Raw genomic sequence first — 17,526 nt, 5'->3', positions numbered from 1 at the left:
ACCGGAGAATCACAGGTGTGTCCCCTGGAGGATCAGTCTCAATGGACGTCCTTTCCTAACAGACTGATAAGAGATGAGCCTTGCCTCTCTCTGTAAGAGCCCGTCAAGGGCCAGACCTGTTCCTTCACACACCTTGGAAGAGCCATCAATGGCCTCTGTGTTTCAACAAGCTCACCTTCCCACCCCACACAGCGCTTGCCGCCTCTGTGAAGTTGGTTGGTTGGTTGGGTTTTCGGGGGGGCAGAGGGGTGCATATTTGTTTGAGGGATTTGGGGTTGTTTTTGAGACAGTATGCTAGTAGTCCAGGCTGATCTCTGACTCATCACGTAGCTGAACTCCTTAAAAACCTAATCCCCCTTCATCCACCAGCCAAGTGCTACATCCTAAACATCACCCCAACACCTAGTCTATTTGTGGGGGTTGTTTGCTTTTTAAGATAGGATGGTGGTTTATAGCTCAGACTGGGATCAAACGCTAAGTCCTCCTGCCTCAGTCTTCTTGCCAAGGGCTAGGCTACAGTATCATGCTGTTTACTTATTCTTGTGGGGCAGGGGAACTCTGCCTCACAATGCTAGACAAGGGCTCTGATTTTTGTGGTTTGCTTATTTCTGGGTTTTGTTTTTTTAGTTTTTGTTTTTTGTTTTGTTTTTTTAGACAAGGAGGAATGTCTTACTCTGTAGCTCAGGGTGGCCTTGAACTCACAACAGTCCTCCCGCCTCTCCTTTTGAATGCTGGGATTACAGGCATGCACCACTGCACCCTATTTTGACTTTCAAAAAACTGAAGTGTAATTTTGTATTATCAAAAATAAAGACAAGGTGGCGCACGGCCTTTAATCCCAGTACTCGGGAGGCAGAGCCAGGCAGATCTCTGTGAGTTTGAGGCTAGCCTGGTCTACAGAGCAAGATCCAGGACAGACTCCAAAACTACACATAGAAACCCTGTCTCGAAAAACAAACAAACAAATAAATAAATAAATACGATGTTTGGTTTTTTCCATAAATAAAACACTCTGACTTGAAAATTAATACATTTTGGACCCAGAGAGACAACCACTGAGGGCACCCTGTGTCCACCATGCTGGCTCAGGCAGGGTCTCCATGGGAGACCCTGGAGAATATGTAAGGAGTGCAGGGCACCACAATCCCATGGGCAGAGCAGCCCTAAGTGATGCGCAGCCTGGAGGAGCTAGCCACATCCTGGACACCCAGCCTTGGATGAGGACGGATGACTGAGGAGAGGAGCGGGCAGAAGAGGAACCATTCCAACCCCCAGCCCTCTGCCTATGAGGCTGTCTTTAGCCACTCCCTCCCATGGCCAGGGGCCATGACAATGGTTTCTCGGTCTCCTTAAGTTAAAGTCTTTACATGCCTTCCTTGCTTAATAGCTGCTTAGGGGGAAGTGTCAAGGGTGGCTACCTTGATAGCAGGGTACACTAATTTTGGAGTTGAAGGGACCTCCGAGGTCATTTAGTCCATTCCCCTGCCTTCAGGCAGTATGGAATGAGCCCAGCTGGGCAAGCCTTTATCTTGTTTTGAGGACTTCCGAAGGCAGGCAGTCCACACCCTTCCCTGGACACTCATTCTGATGTCTAAACAGTTCTTGCCAGGAAGTCCTTCCTCACGTCTAATCCTAACTCCCCATGGGATGAGCTTCTACCCTGTGGTTCTCATAGGTCTGACTGGAGCTGTTTCCACCTTCCCTTTATCCGGGTCAGGAACCACCAGCGACTTGGTCAAAGTCTTCACTATGTACAAGTCTCAATCACCCTTCAGCCCCAGTTTCTTCCTCTGTAAAACAAGGCTAGTGATGCTCCAAAGGTAAGAAACAGGGTCCTGTGTGTAGAGAGGCATAAAACATGCTCCTGTGGGAAGGCTGGGGTTGGAACCCAGGGCTCTGCACATGCCAGGCAAGCCCTCTGCCACTGAGTAACACTCCAGCCCTCCCCTGACCCCGTTACCATTATGTCTGAGTATTTATTTAATTTTATATGTAAGTGCGAGTCTGAGTGTGTCTATGTATGTGCACCACATGTATGTAGGAGCCCATGGAAGTCAGAGAGGACTCTAATGCCCTAGAACTGGAGTTACAGATGGCTGGGGACCTCCATGTGGGTGTTGGGAACCAAACTCGGGTCCTCTGCAAGAGCAGCCAGTGCTCTTAACCACTGAGCCATCTCGCCAGCTCTCCTGCCATTATTAATAAATGTTAACCAGGTCTCCTGGCTGTGCCATTATATATGGCCATTTCCAATGTAACAGTATATGAAATAATTGTATTTTATTGATTTTTGTCTTTTTCAAGACAGCATTTCTCTGTGTAGCCCTGACTGTCCTGGAGCTACCTCTGTAGACCAGGCTGGCCTCAAACACGCAGAGATCTGCCTACCTCTGTCTCTGGAGTACTGGGATTAGAGGCTTGTGACCCCATGCCCAGCTGAAATAATTTTAAACAAGACAAGAGCAGGGCTGTAAGATGGCTTAGAGAGGTGACAGTGGATGCCACCAAGCCTGATGATGACCTGAGTTCTGTCCTGAGGATTTACATGGTAGAAGGAGAGAACCAACCCTAAGGTGGTCCTCTGACCTCCACATGAACACTGTGGTGTGTGTGTGTCTGACATGTACGTCTGTGTACCACATACATGCCTGGTACCTGTAGAGGCCAGAGAGGACACTGGATTCCTTGGAACTTATCGATAATTGTGAGCTGCTACGTGGGTGCTGGGAGTCAAATCCAGGTCCTCTGGAAGAAGAGTCAGTGATCTTAACCTCTGAGCCATCTCTCCAGCCCTCAAATTAAAATGTAGCGCATTTAGGAAAAAATAAAACCAAACATCAATTCTAGGTTTCAAAAACATCATAGCTGGGCGGTGATGGCAAACACCTTTAATCCTAGCACTCTGAGGCAGAGGCAGGCAGATCTCTGTGAGTTCAAGGCCAGCCTGGTCTACAAAGTGAGTTCCAGGACAGCCAGGTCTACACAGAGCAACCCTGTCTTGAAAAACCAAATTATCTATCTATCTATCTATCTATCTATCATAACCAGATCAACTTACAACAAAACTTAGCATTTTTTTTTGGTTTGGTTGGTTTTTGTTTTTGTTTTTGCTTTGTTTTGTTTTTTGAGACAGGGCTTCTGTTTTTTGTTTTTTTGTTTTTTTTTTTGTTTTGTTTTGTTTTTTTTTTCAAAACAGGGTTTCTCTGTATAGTCTTGGTACCTGTCCTGGATCTTGCTCTGCAGACCAGACTGACCTGGAACTCACAGAGATCCGCCTGACTCTGCCTCTTGAGTGCTGGGATTAAAGGTGTGCACCACCACCGCCCGGCGGCAACATTGTTTTTAAGTAGCTCAGTTGGTAGAGTCCCATACACCTTAAGCCCTAGGTTCGGTGCCCTTCCTGCACTGTATAAACCAGGCATGGTATCATAGCACTGGGTGGGCGGTGGAGGTGGGAGGGTCTGGAGCTCAAGGTCATCCTTTGACTAGATAGTCAGTTTGAGGCCAGCCTGAACTAAATGAGACCCAGGTGAAATCAACCAATCACGGAGTAACTAATGCTGCAGGCAGCCCCCAGCTAGGGCAGAAATCGGGAAGGTGTCTGAGAAAATGCTCACTGTAGAAGAACAACCCAGTTGGAGAATGAGAGGTCAAGTCTCGGAGGAGGGGAGCATCAGGACAATGTGGGAGACTGAACAGATTGCGTCCAGCCTGCAAATGCAATCCTCTCTGGCTTCGAGAACAATCTATCTCCATCCTTCCCCACCCCCACCCCCAAGCTTGGCAGTTTCGAGTTCCACCAAAGCATTGAACATGCAGGGCCAAGTGTCCTATTTATGGCCCGGGAGGCCTGAAGCCTCCTCTCCCACGCTAGAGGCAAGTAGAGAACTCCACCCCCTGCCTCGAGTGTCACTCAGGAGTCGTCTCTTAGCCAGTGACAGAAACTCAAGCAGATTGCCTCTGCTCCTCCTCTCAGTATAGGAGTTGAAGAGGCCTTGCAGAGAAAAAGGTCCCTGAGTCCCTAGGGCCCTAGACAGGAAGCAGGGACACATGGAAGTGAAAGAAGCCATGTCCTCCAGGGACAACCACACACACACAGTCCACCTGTCAGTCACAGCCATCCCTGTTTTCATAGTGCTAGCCCAAGACCAGAGAGGGCTTGAGGAAAATGGCTACCTCTGTTCTTGGCCTCCCAGGATCAACCAGGCCTTTCCACTGGAACAGCAGAAGAGGATGAACTCCTAGGGCTCCAGACCAACAGAGAGGCAGGATTCTCTACCTCACTGACCATGGGGTCAGTATCCCAGCATCCTCAGCGAGGACAGGTACAGAGCTCCCCTTGACAAGAAGCTACAACAAGGACTTACAGGCATCCACAACCCTGCCAGGGCCAAATGCCAGGCCCCAGGGCCCAAGGGTGAGCCACTTCCCCAGTCAGCCTTCCTCATCTGTGAGCTAAAGACAATGAACCTGGTCACCTTCCTTCATCCTGGGAAGAGGGTCAGGTTAATGAATGCCCAGCACCGGACGTGACTCTATGTAAGGCCAGTGCAAGATGCCTTAAGGCAATGGCCTTGCTGACCCCTGGTTCTCTCTTCCTGGCCCAGGACTGAGGGCAGCATGAGACCCACAATCTTGTCCCCTCCCTGCCCTGGGTGGGTCTTGGCTGGCACATCCTGATCTGCCCGGTATGGTAAGCAACTGCTTCAGTGAGAGGGCCACTTGTGTCAGCCTGGGTGACTGTGTCCTGTGTCGGCTCTGTTGCTCCACACAAGGCTTCTTAGGATTTTTTTTTTTTTTTTTTTTTTTTTGGTTTTTTCGAGACAGGGTTTCTCTGTGTAGCTTTGCGCCTTTCCTGGAGCTCTCTTGGTAGCCCAGGCTGGCCTTGAACTCACAGAGATCCACCTGGCTCTGCCTCCCAAGTGCTGGGATTAAAGGCGTGCGCCACCACGCCCAGCTAGGATATTTTAAATATATTTTTATTTGTTTTTATGTGTGTCAGTGTTTTGCCTGCGTGTATTTATGTGTACCACATGTATCATGCCTGGTTCTCAGAGATCAAAAGAGAGAGTTGGATACCCTGGAACTGGAGTTATAGGTGACAGAACCACCCGCGTGGGTGTGGGAAACCAAACCAGAGTCCCTGAAAGAACAAATGTCCTCCACCCCCGCCCACATTTTTGACAGGGTCTCTCTATGTAGTCCTGGCTACCCTGGAGCTCACTATGCAGACCAGGCTGGCCTTGAACTCACAAGCATCCACCTACTTCTACCTCCCGGGTGCTGGAATTAAAAATGTGAACCACTACACCCGGCAAGAATTGTCAAGCAGCTCCAGCCCTGGTCCATTCTCTGAATTTAAAATAAATAAATAAAATAACTTTTTGTACTGTTTATTAATTGCGGGAAGCAGGCTGCCAAGCATGCTTATGGAGGTCAGAGGACAACTTGTGGGAGTCTGCTCTTCCCGAAACGGAACTCAGTTTGACAGCAAGCATCTTTATTTATCTTGTTTTCAGAAGACTCTGCTGAGGATACTAGAACCCACCGAGCTCCGAGGTCATCAGGGCAGAGAACCCTGTCCATGCAGGTCCTGGGTGCCAGGAGTACAACATATTCCTCAGGTGTTCCAGGAGGAAAACCTGGAAAGCTGAGTGCCTCCTCCAGGCAGCCTGCTCTGATCAGCCTTGGTCATGCATGGAGGCTCATCCGCAGTTGGCATTTCTCGAGGGCTTGTGTTTAGTAATCCCCCAACTTCCATTTCCCCATCCATCCTACCGTAGAGCATGTGACCACTGTGTGGCGGGTCCTGGGAAGAGCAGGCTCTGTGCCCAGTGAGGGAAACCAGATTCAGCTCTCTGTTGCTCTAGCAACCACATTTCCCTGAGCGCTTTCTCATTGGTCACTGAAGTTGACACCCCCGTCTCTGCCATGGGGAGGAACCAATCAAAAAAGAGACTACGTAAGACCCAGCTGGGTGCGGGTCGGCTCCCGCAAGCTATAATGCGGCTTTCAGTGGGGTCCTGGAGCTCAGCTCGGGGGCGGCATCTCGCGGGATATTCCCCACGCTGAGCGGGGTGCAGGGAATGCGTAGGAGTCTGGGTTTCTTCCCAGCACTCTAAATGGATAAATGAGGCTGAGCAGCTCCAAGGTTGGAGAGCCGCGGGTCAGGCGAGGAGGGAGAGTGTAAAGGAAGGTGGTGAGGGTCTCACTAACCCCGGTGACTGGTTCGAATCCTTATGCCCTCGCCTCTGTGTGACTTCTTACAGCCTCCTTTTCTCTCTGTGTCTCCCAGGGGTGAAGGAGGAGTCAACACCTGTTAACCTCGTGTTAATCCTCGGGATGAACATCCTAAGAATGTTTTTAACTCCCGCAACACGATCCGGCAGTGGAGGGGCGCTCCCTTCACCCACATTACACATGAAGACACTGAGGCTGAAGATGAGCCCTGTGTCCAGGCGGTAGTTGGTGGGTATCTGGGGGGAGGCAAGCGATGCCATTCCCAGCATTGACCCCACCCCACCCTGACCACAGGCGGCCTGACCGGAAGGATGGTTCGTGCCAAGACTGGTGGTTTCCTTTAGTCAAACTGCGTCAGACTCTCTCTAGGGGGTTAACCGACAGGAACTGGTGGCCCAGCCTTGGCTATGTGAAAGATCAAAAAGGGGACGCCAGCTTTCTGGGCAAAGTTCCTTTGTCAGACAGATGGAAAAGATAAAGCGGTCCTTTCGAGAAGGGGGAGTGTAACTTCCCCACGTCCTCACATGTGCCCCAGGGGAAGAGGTTGAGCCATACACCTCTGCTGGGGGTGAACCCTGGACTCAACACTGGACAGGACCCCACTTTCCTTAGCTGTAGAATGAATTTGATTACTTCTGGGGCATGTGTGGTTCATGTCTGTAATCCCAGCACTTGGGAGGCAGAGGAAGGGAGACTGCCACAAGTTCAAGTCCAGCCTGATCTACACAGCAAGTGCCAGGACAGTTAGGGATACAGAGCAAGTCTCACAAATCCAAGGAAAAAAGGTGAGGAGTGTGAAGATGAATCCTAAGGGCCAGAGGGATAGCTTGGTGGTGGCATGCTCGCCTAGCACATTCAATACCCTGGGTCCCATCCCCAGCACCGTAACTACACAAATAAGGTGGTCAGTTAATTAAATCAGCCGGGGATGTCGTTCAGTTGGTAGAGTGTGCTTGCCTCGCATGCATGAATTTGAATCCAATGCCTGGATTCGAACTCCAGCACTGTGTAAAACCAGTTGTGGTAATAAGAATTACCCACCACCCCCACATGTCCCCAGAGTACTCTTGAGTAGAAGCAGCAGGAAATATTAGAAGGATAGAGAGAAGATAAAAAAAAAAAAGATAGAAAATACAAGACAGCCTCGAGAGGGCCTGGAACCTTTTCCAACGGGCCCCAACTGTCTCTGCCCCAAGGTATTTATAGAGACGCCAAGGGGTGGAGCAAAAGACCTCCTCCCCCAGCACAGCCAAGTGCAGACCATCTCAGACACCTGCACTCAGGCCCGTGGTCCAATCATCCCTTCAATGCAGACCTGCTGGGTAAAGCCACGAGGAAACCTGAAAACGGGCTCCCACAGTAATGCATGCCTATAACCTCAGCACAGGAGCTCAAAGACGTCCCCAGCTACACAGAATTTGCAGTCAGCTAGGGCTACATAAGATGGTCTTGCCAGGTGGTGGTGGCACAAGCCTTTAATACCAGCACTGGGGAGGCAGAGGCAAGCAGATCTCTGAGCTCAAGGCCAGCCTGGTCTACGTAGCCAGTTCCAGGACAACTAGGGCTGTTACACAGAGAAACCATGTCTTGAAAGAACAAAAACAAACAACAGACCCTGTCTCAATCATCAATATCATCCACATTATCATCACAACACACACAATGTAACAGTACATGAAATTATTTTATTTTGATTTTTTTTTCAAGACAGGGTTCCTCTCTGTAACAGCCCTGGCTGTCATGGAACTAGCTCTGTAAACAAGGCTGGTCTTGAACTCACAGAGATCCACCTGCCTCGGCCTCCGGAGTTCTGGGATTAATGTGCCACCACTAACCGACTACACTCACAGGTTTCTTGGTGTAGCCTATAATGTTCAATGGTCAGGCAGGATGCTCAGCTGGACCCCACCAGAGGTCTACCCAGAGGTCTTTGGGCTTCACTTTCTGGACAATTCTCCTTGCTAAACAGGGAGGCCCCAGCATGTGTCAGGCTGGAAGGTTTAGTGCTGGGTTCTGATCAACCTTTTTGACAGTCCCAAACAGCCCTTCCTTTCTCCGGGAAAGATATTTAAAAAAAAAAAAAAAAGCCCCTGGACACTCCCCGCCCATTTTGTAGACTAGGAGGCTGCGGTTCAGAGAAGTTAAGACAGGTCACGGGCTGGATTGCGTGGAAATGGGATGTAAATGTCAAAAAGACTGACTCAACGGAGTCAGCACAGAAGGGAACTCTGGAACCTTCTCAGCTGGGAGAAACACAAAAATGCAGCCAGGCTTGGTCTTAACTCCTAAACAGACTCATTTGGCGAGCTGGAGACTGGGTGCACGCGCGTGCGCGTGCGCATGTGCCCATTGTGTGCTGGGCTAGCTCCAGAACCATACCCTAGCTCACCTTGTCCTTAATGGGAGCTGGCCTGACACCAAGCCCCTGGAGGCGAAGCTCGTCATCCTTACCTCCAGTCCCCAGCTCTTCTCTCTGTTCTCACTACAGTGCTCACCTCCATTGCGGCTCCTCTTCTTGCCTGGAGGGCATCAAAGCCTCCCAGAGCTGAGCCTAGCTATTGCCTACAGGCCTTGGAAGGCTCTCCCATGGTTGGTTACCGTTAGAGCTATCCTGGGAGCCAGCTGCTTCCTAGCTTCCAAGCAGAAGGGTGAATATTCAGTGTCTCAAACTGCAATCCTTTTTCTCTTTGTCTCTCTGCAGCGAGCGGAATTTCTACAGCAGCCAGCTACTGGGGTTTTCCAGGTCCCTTACAAACTATATATATATATCTCCTTGTCTGCCTGTATTTCTGAAAATGCTATCATTAGGCAGGTAAGATTAAATAGTCTCTAAGATAATATAGCAGATTTATTCTCGCTATATAGTCCAGGCCGGCCTCTAAACAAACGATGTAACCTAGGCTGGTCTTGAACCTAAAGTGATTCCCTGCCTTAGTCTCCTACATGCCAACTAGAATAGTGAATGTCGTTCTTTGACATTAGTGTGAAACATTACAGAATCCGCAAGAGCAAGCTCTGTTATCACAAACACCATTTATTGTTTTCTTTTGGTTTTTTTGAGACAGGGTTTCTTCATGTAGCCCTGGATGTCCTGGAACTTGCTTTGCAGACCAGGCTGGCCTTGAACTCAGAGATCCACCTGCCTCTGCCTCCCAAGAGCTGGGATTAAACCATGTATTGTTTAGATATATGTCCTGAATTTATTCAAATCCCCTCAACGAGAGTGTGTGTGTATGTGTGTGTGTGTGTGTGCTCGATGTCACTAGCCCTCAAAGGCTCCTCATGTATCATTCCATTTGATTCTCACAACTCCTGAGACGGATGCTTTCATTGTCCTTGTCTTACAGAGCAGGAAACTGAGGCCTGAGGAGATTAGGGGGCTTGCCAAAAGTCTCCAAGCCACAGAGCAGAGACAAGAGGGCAGGAAGTCTGCTTCCAGACCCTACACAGCACTGATTAGCGTTTAGTATACCGATACCGTCGTAAATAGGGACACCGGCAGCTCCTTCAGCTCATGCAGGAGGCTGCTCCACCACCCCATTGCACAGAGGGGAATGTGAAGGTGGCTACGTTCAGAAGTCTGGTGAGTGACAGCTTCAGGATTCCACCCCAGCATTCCCATCTCAGACCATCTCAGCCTGGCCAGAGCCTAGAGTCGGCTCAGTGGGTCCTGGAGGCGGGGACAGCATGGCAGAGCGGAAGCTGGGAGCTCCTGGGAACAAACTTTGACCTTTCCTTCCTTTTGTCTCATCTTCTAACCTTCTCTCTCCTTCCCTCCACTCATTAATTAAGCCATTGAGAACCCACAAAAGTAAAACCCAGGAAGACCAGAACAAATAGCCACCCCCACCCTCCACCCCACCCCCCGCCCAAAAGAGCTGACAGTCCCTAAACAAACAAGCCAGGAGTATAGCTCAGTGGTAGAGCAATTGTCTAGACTATGTAAGGCTCTGGGTTCCACCCCCAGCCCCACCCCAGCCCCTGTTTCTATTCTTGAGTGTGTGGGGTGGGAGCTGTGCTGCATGTTTTAACGGCCTACAGCTGTTAAAGCCTTTCTTTTCTTCCTTAGGAGACTGCGAGAGACTGACCCAAGGTCAACCCCAGGCTAACTCTAACCTCATTTCAGAGCTGCGCCTCTCATCGCCGAGCTGGATGACCTCGATGACCTCTAGCTGGAGATGCAGGGAGAGCTCAGTAGGTCCTTTCGGATTGATGTGTGTGCACACACAGAGACGACACAAGCGCTGCACGGTCACATAGACACACACACACACACACACACACACACACACACACACACACACACACACACTCTAGCTCCTTGACTCAAGTCCCAGTTACAAGAGGCTCTCCTCCACCACCAGGAACCAGGCAGGGAAGGGAGTAGGGAAGGCCACCCTGAAGGCAGGGACAAAGCCAGGCCCCGCCAACCTCATGTGCATGGAAACTCCTTAGGCAACAGACTGCGAAGGCAACTGAGCGCTTGAAAAGTCTCCTAGGATGTCTCAGAATGACTTTCTCGGGCCTCAGTTTCCTATTCTGTGAGCTGACCTGTCCTGAAGCTTATTTGTGGGAAACTTCCTCGGGTCAGTTAAATGCCTACCCTCCCGGCCTTCTTGTCAAGTTCTTCCTGGATCTTTGCTGCCGAAGCAGAGACAAGGCTCTCTTAAGAGCTTGCCTGCAGCCAAATGTTAGAAATGCACCAAGGACCCACTCAGGAGCTGGTGGGATGGCTCCATGATAAAGCATGAGGATCAGAGTTCAGATCCCACGAACCCACATAAAACCTGGGCAGGTACGGTGGCCACCCAGCACTCAGAAGGCAGAAACCGGGGATCTAGCTAGTCTGGGCCAAGCTGGCTAGTTAAACTAGCTGGAGCTGGTGAGCTCTGGGTTCACGGAAAGACTCTGTCTCTATAAAGTGGAAAGTGACATCCACTTTGGACCTCTACACACATGTACACCCACACACATACACATGCATGCATACCACATACACACATGAGGAGGGGGTGCCTAACCAGATATTTTTATTATTATTTTCTTCTATCTGAGGTAAGGTTTCATGTATCCCAAACTGGTGTTGAATTCACTATGAAAGCGAGGGTGACCTTGAACTTCTGATCTTCCTGCTTTCACCTCTCAGATGCTGTATTTACAGGCATGAGCCAACACCCACCAAGTCCAATTTTGATTTTTTTTTTTATTAAATTGCATTAATTATTAGTGAGGGGGCTCTCACACCTCCCATGCCATGGCTGAGGACAACTTTTGGGAAGTTGGTTCTCTCCTCTGGTTCCAGGGACCGAGCTCAGGTAATACCCACTGAGACATCTTCACCAAAACACTCTCCACCCACTTTGAGATCAGGTCCGTCTGTGAGATCCAAGCTAACCTCAAACCCAGGATCCTTCTGCCCCTGCGCCTTACCTTATTTTATTTTATTTTATTTTATTTTATATTTTTGAGATGGAGTCTTGCTTTGTCGTCCTTTCAACTCTCAAACCCCTAGACTCAAGTAATCATCCTGCCTCAGCCAATGAGTAGCTGGGACTGACTCATCCAGGTCCTGGGAAGTCCATCATCCCACACGGCATCGACCAAGCCCTCCTTGTATGCCATGAGCTGCGTCTAGGAGACAGGGCAGTGAACAGGAGAGCTCTGTCCTACGCTAGGAACACAGTCCCAGCAGAATGACTTAGAGCCAGCAGCCGGGCAGGGGGTTGCCTTGGCTCCCCAGGAGGAGCCAGAGTGCAAAGGGCTGGGTACGGAGTAGAAATGAGGAAGCCTGGCCCCTGAGCTCAGGGTACCTGGCTCTAGAGCACTGCTCATTCAAAGGAGAAGTCAGAGCTGCTGACCTTCCAAAACTGCTCCATCTACCCACGTGACTTTCGGACCCAGCCTGATGCTCTCAGTCAGGGATGCCAGCCCGTCTGGAGTTTCCTTGTCCTAGGTGGTTTCCAGCCCCACCCACTTTCCTGGAGCCCAGTTCACCCATGACTCCTGCCAGGCGTGCCCCAGTGTCACTCTGAGTAACCCCGGGGACCAGGGTGACCTCACTGCTCTTGATTCAGATTTAGTCACTTTACTTCCTGCTCTGGCATCTGGGGGAGTGGCAGGTCCCCATCATGACTTCCTCTGTTGAACCGGGCTCTATGTCACGCAGGGGAAATGGTGGAGACCTGGAAGGGGACCCCTAGCCACTCAGATGAATTCACTCTGACAGCTCAGTAAGGATCCTGACACTCCCCATTTCTAGTAGAAAAAGGGCCTGACCTGGAGAGGACAGCAGGTCCTCACTCATCATTCCACAGACTTCATGACACGCCCTTCTTTTTCTTCACTTTCCACAGGAGAAAACTGACCTCAAAGAAATAATTTTTTTCTTAAAGTGCTGAAAATCCAACCTAAGATCTCATGCACGAAAAGCAAGCCCCCACTACTGAGTTGGACCCAGCACTCAAACTTGGCTTCTTCAAGGACACAAGGCAAGAAGTTGACAGAGGTGGAACTGGAACCCCGGGACCTAACTTTGAAATTATTTAATAAGTACTGCACACCTAACCTCTTGGGTCAGGAAGTGGAGAGGGAGGACTCCCTGCCCACAGAGCCTAAGCCCATTCAGGTCCAGTCTGTACCCCTGCTCCTTTGCTTTGGGCTGGCCTTGGACGGGACCCACATTTCAGAGCAGTCACCCTCTCTTCTACACAAGAGGCTCAGGGTTGTCATTTCCTTAGTAGACAGGACCTTAACTTGTGGGGGAAGCCGGCAGGCTTCCCCTGATGAGAACCAGACCTGTGCTGTCCCGTGGGATTGTGGGATTCTGTCTGTCTCTTCAAAAACCCTTCCTTCCACAACTGGTCTCTGTTCTATCAGGATCCCCATCACACACACACACACACACACACACACACACACACACACACACACACCACACACACAACCAGGATTCCTTCCCTCTTCCTGCATGCCAGCCTCCATCTCCCACTCATCAGCCCCTTCTCTGGGTAAGACTGTATAGTTCTATGCTAGCCACCCACCCACAGTTGCAGAGCACTTGATATGAGAGTCAGCTGAGACTCTGAATTTTACATTTAATTTAGTTTAAATTAATTCACATGTAAGTTGTAAAAATGCTATGCAGCCAGGCATGGCGGCACATGCCTTCAGTCTCAGGACTCAGGAGGTTGGGGTGAAAGGGTTCCTGGAATTTCTTTGGTCTGCCTAAGTGAGTTCCAAGCCAGCCAGGGCTACATCACAAGACTCCTCAAAAAAAAATGAACTATCAAAAAAGTGATGTACAATTTGATTGTTGGAAAACGTTTATTATATTTAGACCCATTCTGGCATACTTGACTTTTTTTCTCCTTTCTTTCGTTTTTGTTTTTTTTTTTTACTTATTTTTATTTTTGTGTACATGTATGTTTGTGTGTCTGCCATGTGAATGCAGTGCCCTCGGAGGCCAGAAGAGGGCATTGGATCCCTTGGTGCTAGTTACTAGTGGTTCTGGTTATGAATCCCCCAACATGGGTGCTAGGAACTGATCTCTGGAAGAGCAGCAAATGCTCATCACTGCTGAGCCACCTCTCCAAACCCCTCATTTTTCTGCTTTTGTTTGTTTGAGACATGGTCTCATGTAGCCCAGGCCAGCCTCAAACTCACGTTCTTCTTGTCTTTACCTCCTGAGTGCTAGGCTGACAGGTGCATGCCACCATGCCCAGCTCTTGAATCTTTTTTTTTTTTTTTTACTTTTATTGATTCCTTGTAGATTTCACATCATGCATGCTAATCGCAATTATCTTCCTGAACCTCTCCTAAAACAAAACCAAGTTTAAAAAACAAACAAAGAAACTAAACAACAACGACAAACAAAAAACAACAACAAACAAATGACAAGAAAGAAAAGGAAAAGAATCTTGTGGAAGCTGTAGTGTGGCCCGTTGAGACACCCGGTTTACTCTTCGGTCCATTCATCTTTACTTGCAAGTGTTCATTGCCAGGAGCCTTTGGTCTGGTTTCTGCCCCACCACTGACAATGGAGATCCTGCTGTTTTGGATCTGTAGGTTCATTCCCTTCACAGGCTTCAACAGTTCACAGATGGGGTGGATGTTGGGGTGGGCCAGTTCATCCCCCTGGTTCTGGGCCTGGGCTGGTCAACTCTCTCGAGTTCCCTCGTAGTTCACTACCCATGTGAGCTCTCCAGCACTGCCTCAGCTAGCTCACCCAATGCAGCCTACAGCAAGGAGCTGGGCCAGTTCTGTTCTCAGACCCTCAGATCTGGGCCCCCATCACCCATATTGCCAGGGCCAGCTCTGCTGTTCTGCAAGGTGCAATCCTCTCTTCCAATTGCTGTAGAGGGTATGAGGAGGGTGGTCAGCTCTCTTGCTCTCACACCCTCAGGGCTAGCTTCCCTGAGACCTAACCACAAGGTCAGTTCTAGTGTGCTGCCCCTTAGGGTGCAGGGCCTGATCTCCCGTGTGCTGTAGATGGTGTAGGGCAAGGCTAGTTTTCTCATTCTTTACCTCTCTCTCCTGCCACAGGTAGCAGAGGGTGGAGGGAGAACATCTTTCCTTCACCCATGCCACCATATAGCAGACGGGGTGGAGGAGGTGGGGAGGCCGGAGCCGGATCAGATCTACTGTTCTCATGTCCCCAGGGTTCGCTCACACTTCCCAGGTGAGGTGCATGCTTATGGTGAGGGGAGGGACCATTTGAATCTATTTTTTAAACTATTTTTTGTTTGTTTGTTGTTGTTTTATTTTGTTTTTTGGTTTTTTGAGACAGGGTTTCTCTGTGTAGCCTTGGCTGTCCTGGAACTCACTCTGTAGACCAGGCTGGCCTTGAACTCACAGAGATCTGCCTGCCTCTGCTTCCTAAGTGCTGGGATTAAAGGCATACATTACCACAGCCTGGCTTCTTTAATACTTTTTTTATTGACCCATGGTGACATGATACTAGTTTATATGTCATATTAAGTAAAATATATCATTAAAGTGTAGTTGGATTTTTTTTGGGGGGCTGCCAACCTACTCCCAAATAAAGACATGGAGACTCATTATTAATTATGAATGCTCAGCCTTAGCTTAGGCTTGTCCCACTAGCTCTTTTAACTTAACCTGTTTTTATTCATCTATGTTTTGCTTTGGGGCTTTTTACCTTTTTCTCATTCTGTATGTCCTACTTTTTTGCTTTCTCAGTGCCTGGCTGGCTGTACCCCCAACCCCAGTCTCCCTGTAGTCTTTTTTCTCTCTCCCTGAACCTAAATTCCTCCTTCTACTTACTCTTCCTGCCCAGAAGTTCCACCTATACCTCCTCTCTCAATATTGGCCTCCTTTCTCAAACTTACCTTTTTACTAAACCAAATCAGGTGCCTTAGGCAGGCAAGATAAAACAACACATCTTTACATAATTAAACAAATGCAACACATCTTTACATAGTTAAAAAAACGCAACACATCTTTACATAGTTAAACAAATTCAACACATTTTTGCATAGTTCAACAAATATTCCACACCATTAAAGTTAATTTTACCTGAGGCAGGTATGGTGGCTCATACCTATAATTGCAGTACCTTGGAGGCAGAAGAAAGAGGATTGTCATAAATTTGGGTGACAGAGTGAGACTCTGTGTCAAACAAACAAACTGATTTCACTTGATTCTACATTTTATTGTGGCCACTGGAAAGAAGTTTAATTGCATATACGGCTGGCATTATATTTCCATTGGATGGCACCTGCCTAAACAGTGAGCAATTAGGCTCAGATCCTGGCTCTGTGTGCCCTTGAGTTCTGTAGCCAGCCTCTGGGAGAAGGGAAAGGACAGGTGGTTCCTCCCTAGCGGGGCTGCTCAGAGGAACAAGTGAGATGTCTGTAGAGCATCCGTCCTGGTACCCGGCATGCAGTAAGAACTCACTGCAAAAGTGATTATCGTTGTGATTTTACCTGGACACTCTAAAGTGCAGTTCAGTGGATGTCAGCAGCATCTCTCCAGCCTGCCCAGTGGGGGGGCCCCTGGGGATATGGCAGAGAACAAGCTTAATAATGTCTCCATTCTCAGGATACTCCCACTCTCCAGTGGGAAGGACAGCCATTGCTAAAAAAAAAAAAAAGACCCAGGCTAAGTCAGGTGGTGAGACAGAAAAACACAGTGGCTTTAGCTGGGATGGCAGCGGTGGAGAGAGGGTGGGGGGAACGCCCCCCTGGGGGACAGAGGACTGTTGAGCTCCACCTAATGGTTCAGGAACCAGCCAGGTGCAGCTCTGAGGGAGAAGTGTGCAGGCAGCAGGAACAGCTGGTGTAGACGCTACAAGGTCAGCCCCTGCCCCGGCTGTGTGTCCTCCACAGCCCACCGTCCGCTTCATCGTGATCTTCTTCGCATCCAGTACCGCTGGCCACGGCACGGTCCCCGCACTCATGGAAGCCTTGTCAGAGAGCTCCATGCTGGTCCCGGTCTCATCTGTACTTCTGGCTGCCCACCTGATCTCTCCCCTCCTTTTCTTCCGCCCTCCTCTAGGAATTCTCCCCTGACGCTTGCTAACCCTGTTGATCTCTGGCTGGGATGCTTCTAGAAGAGTGAATATTTTGCTCTACATCATCCAAGACATCACCCTTCCCCCCCCATTCCTTTTCCTCTTTCTAGGTCAGTCCTGCCTCTCCAACAATCTTGCCCCTTTTCCTCCTCCCCCTCCAGTGCTGGGGGCTAAGCTATTCAACAAGACCTAGGGCTTGCCATAGCCAGGCTCTGGGGACTCTGAGAGGCAAGTCTGCCGAGGCAGAGTGGAAAATCCCTCCTTGGGGGAAGGGCCGTGGAAATTTCTTCTTCAGGAACTCTTTTCAGACTTGGATTCCCTCCCCCTTCCCCCCAGAAATCAGTCAAGCATTTGCCCAGTGACCTGTGAGGTGGCCATGGGCACCTTCCTCTCCACCTCTACCCCAGACTGGAATCCAGAGAGGGGTGACTGAAGGGAGGTGGGGGAAAAGGAGCAGCCAGTGCAGCCACTTTGAGATGTCATCCATCCTCTGCGTTCGGAGATGATGAAACAGAGGACCATGATGAAATCATACAGACTGCAGGTCATTCCTCTGCGGGTCCAGGCTTCTGTGTTTCTTGGTTTTTCCTCACCTGTAAGACGGAGATAACAGTTGCAGCAACAGCCTTGGAGGGCTGATGATTTGATTTGACTATCAGGTGACTGGTAAATATGAGGGATCTAGCCTCGGCAACCTCAGCTTGCTTCGTCACCCCACGGTTGGCAGAGTGCCCAGCTCCCAATCTCTGTTCTCC

At 49.5% G+C, this 17,526-nt stretch overlaps 1 long non-coding RNA gene across 1 annotated transcript; it reads right to left on the bottom strand.

Moving 5' to 3' along the window:
- Positions 1 to 15,713: 15,713 nt before the first annotated feature.
- On the bottom strand, positions 15,714 to 17,526 carry LOC143269890 (uncharacterized). Its single transcript, XR_013046671.1, has 3 exons — positions 17,135 to 17,526; positions 16,471 to 16,806; positions 15,714 to 16,335 (listed from the first exon to the last, which is right to left on the bottom strand). It is a non-coding gene; the product is annotated as an uncharacterized LOC143269890 (long non-coding RNA).

Source organism: Peromyscus maniculatus, chromosome 21, assembly GCF_049852395.1.
Source record: "Peromyscus maniculatus bairdii isolate BWxNUB_F1_BW_parent chromosome 21, HU_Pman_BW_mat_3.1, whole genome shotgun sequence".
Taxonomy (NCBI): domain Eukaryota; kingdom Metazoa; phylum Chordata; class Mammalia; order Rodentia; family Cricetidae; genus Peromyscus; species Peromyscus maniculatus.
Note: the sequence above shows the minus strand (reverse complement) of the source record. Positions and strands in the feature narration are given on the sequence as shown.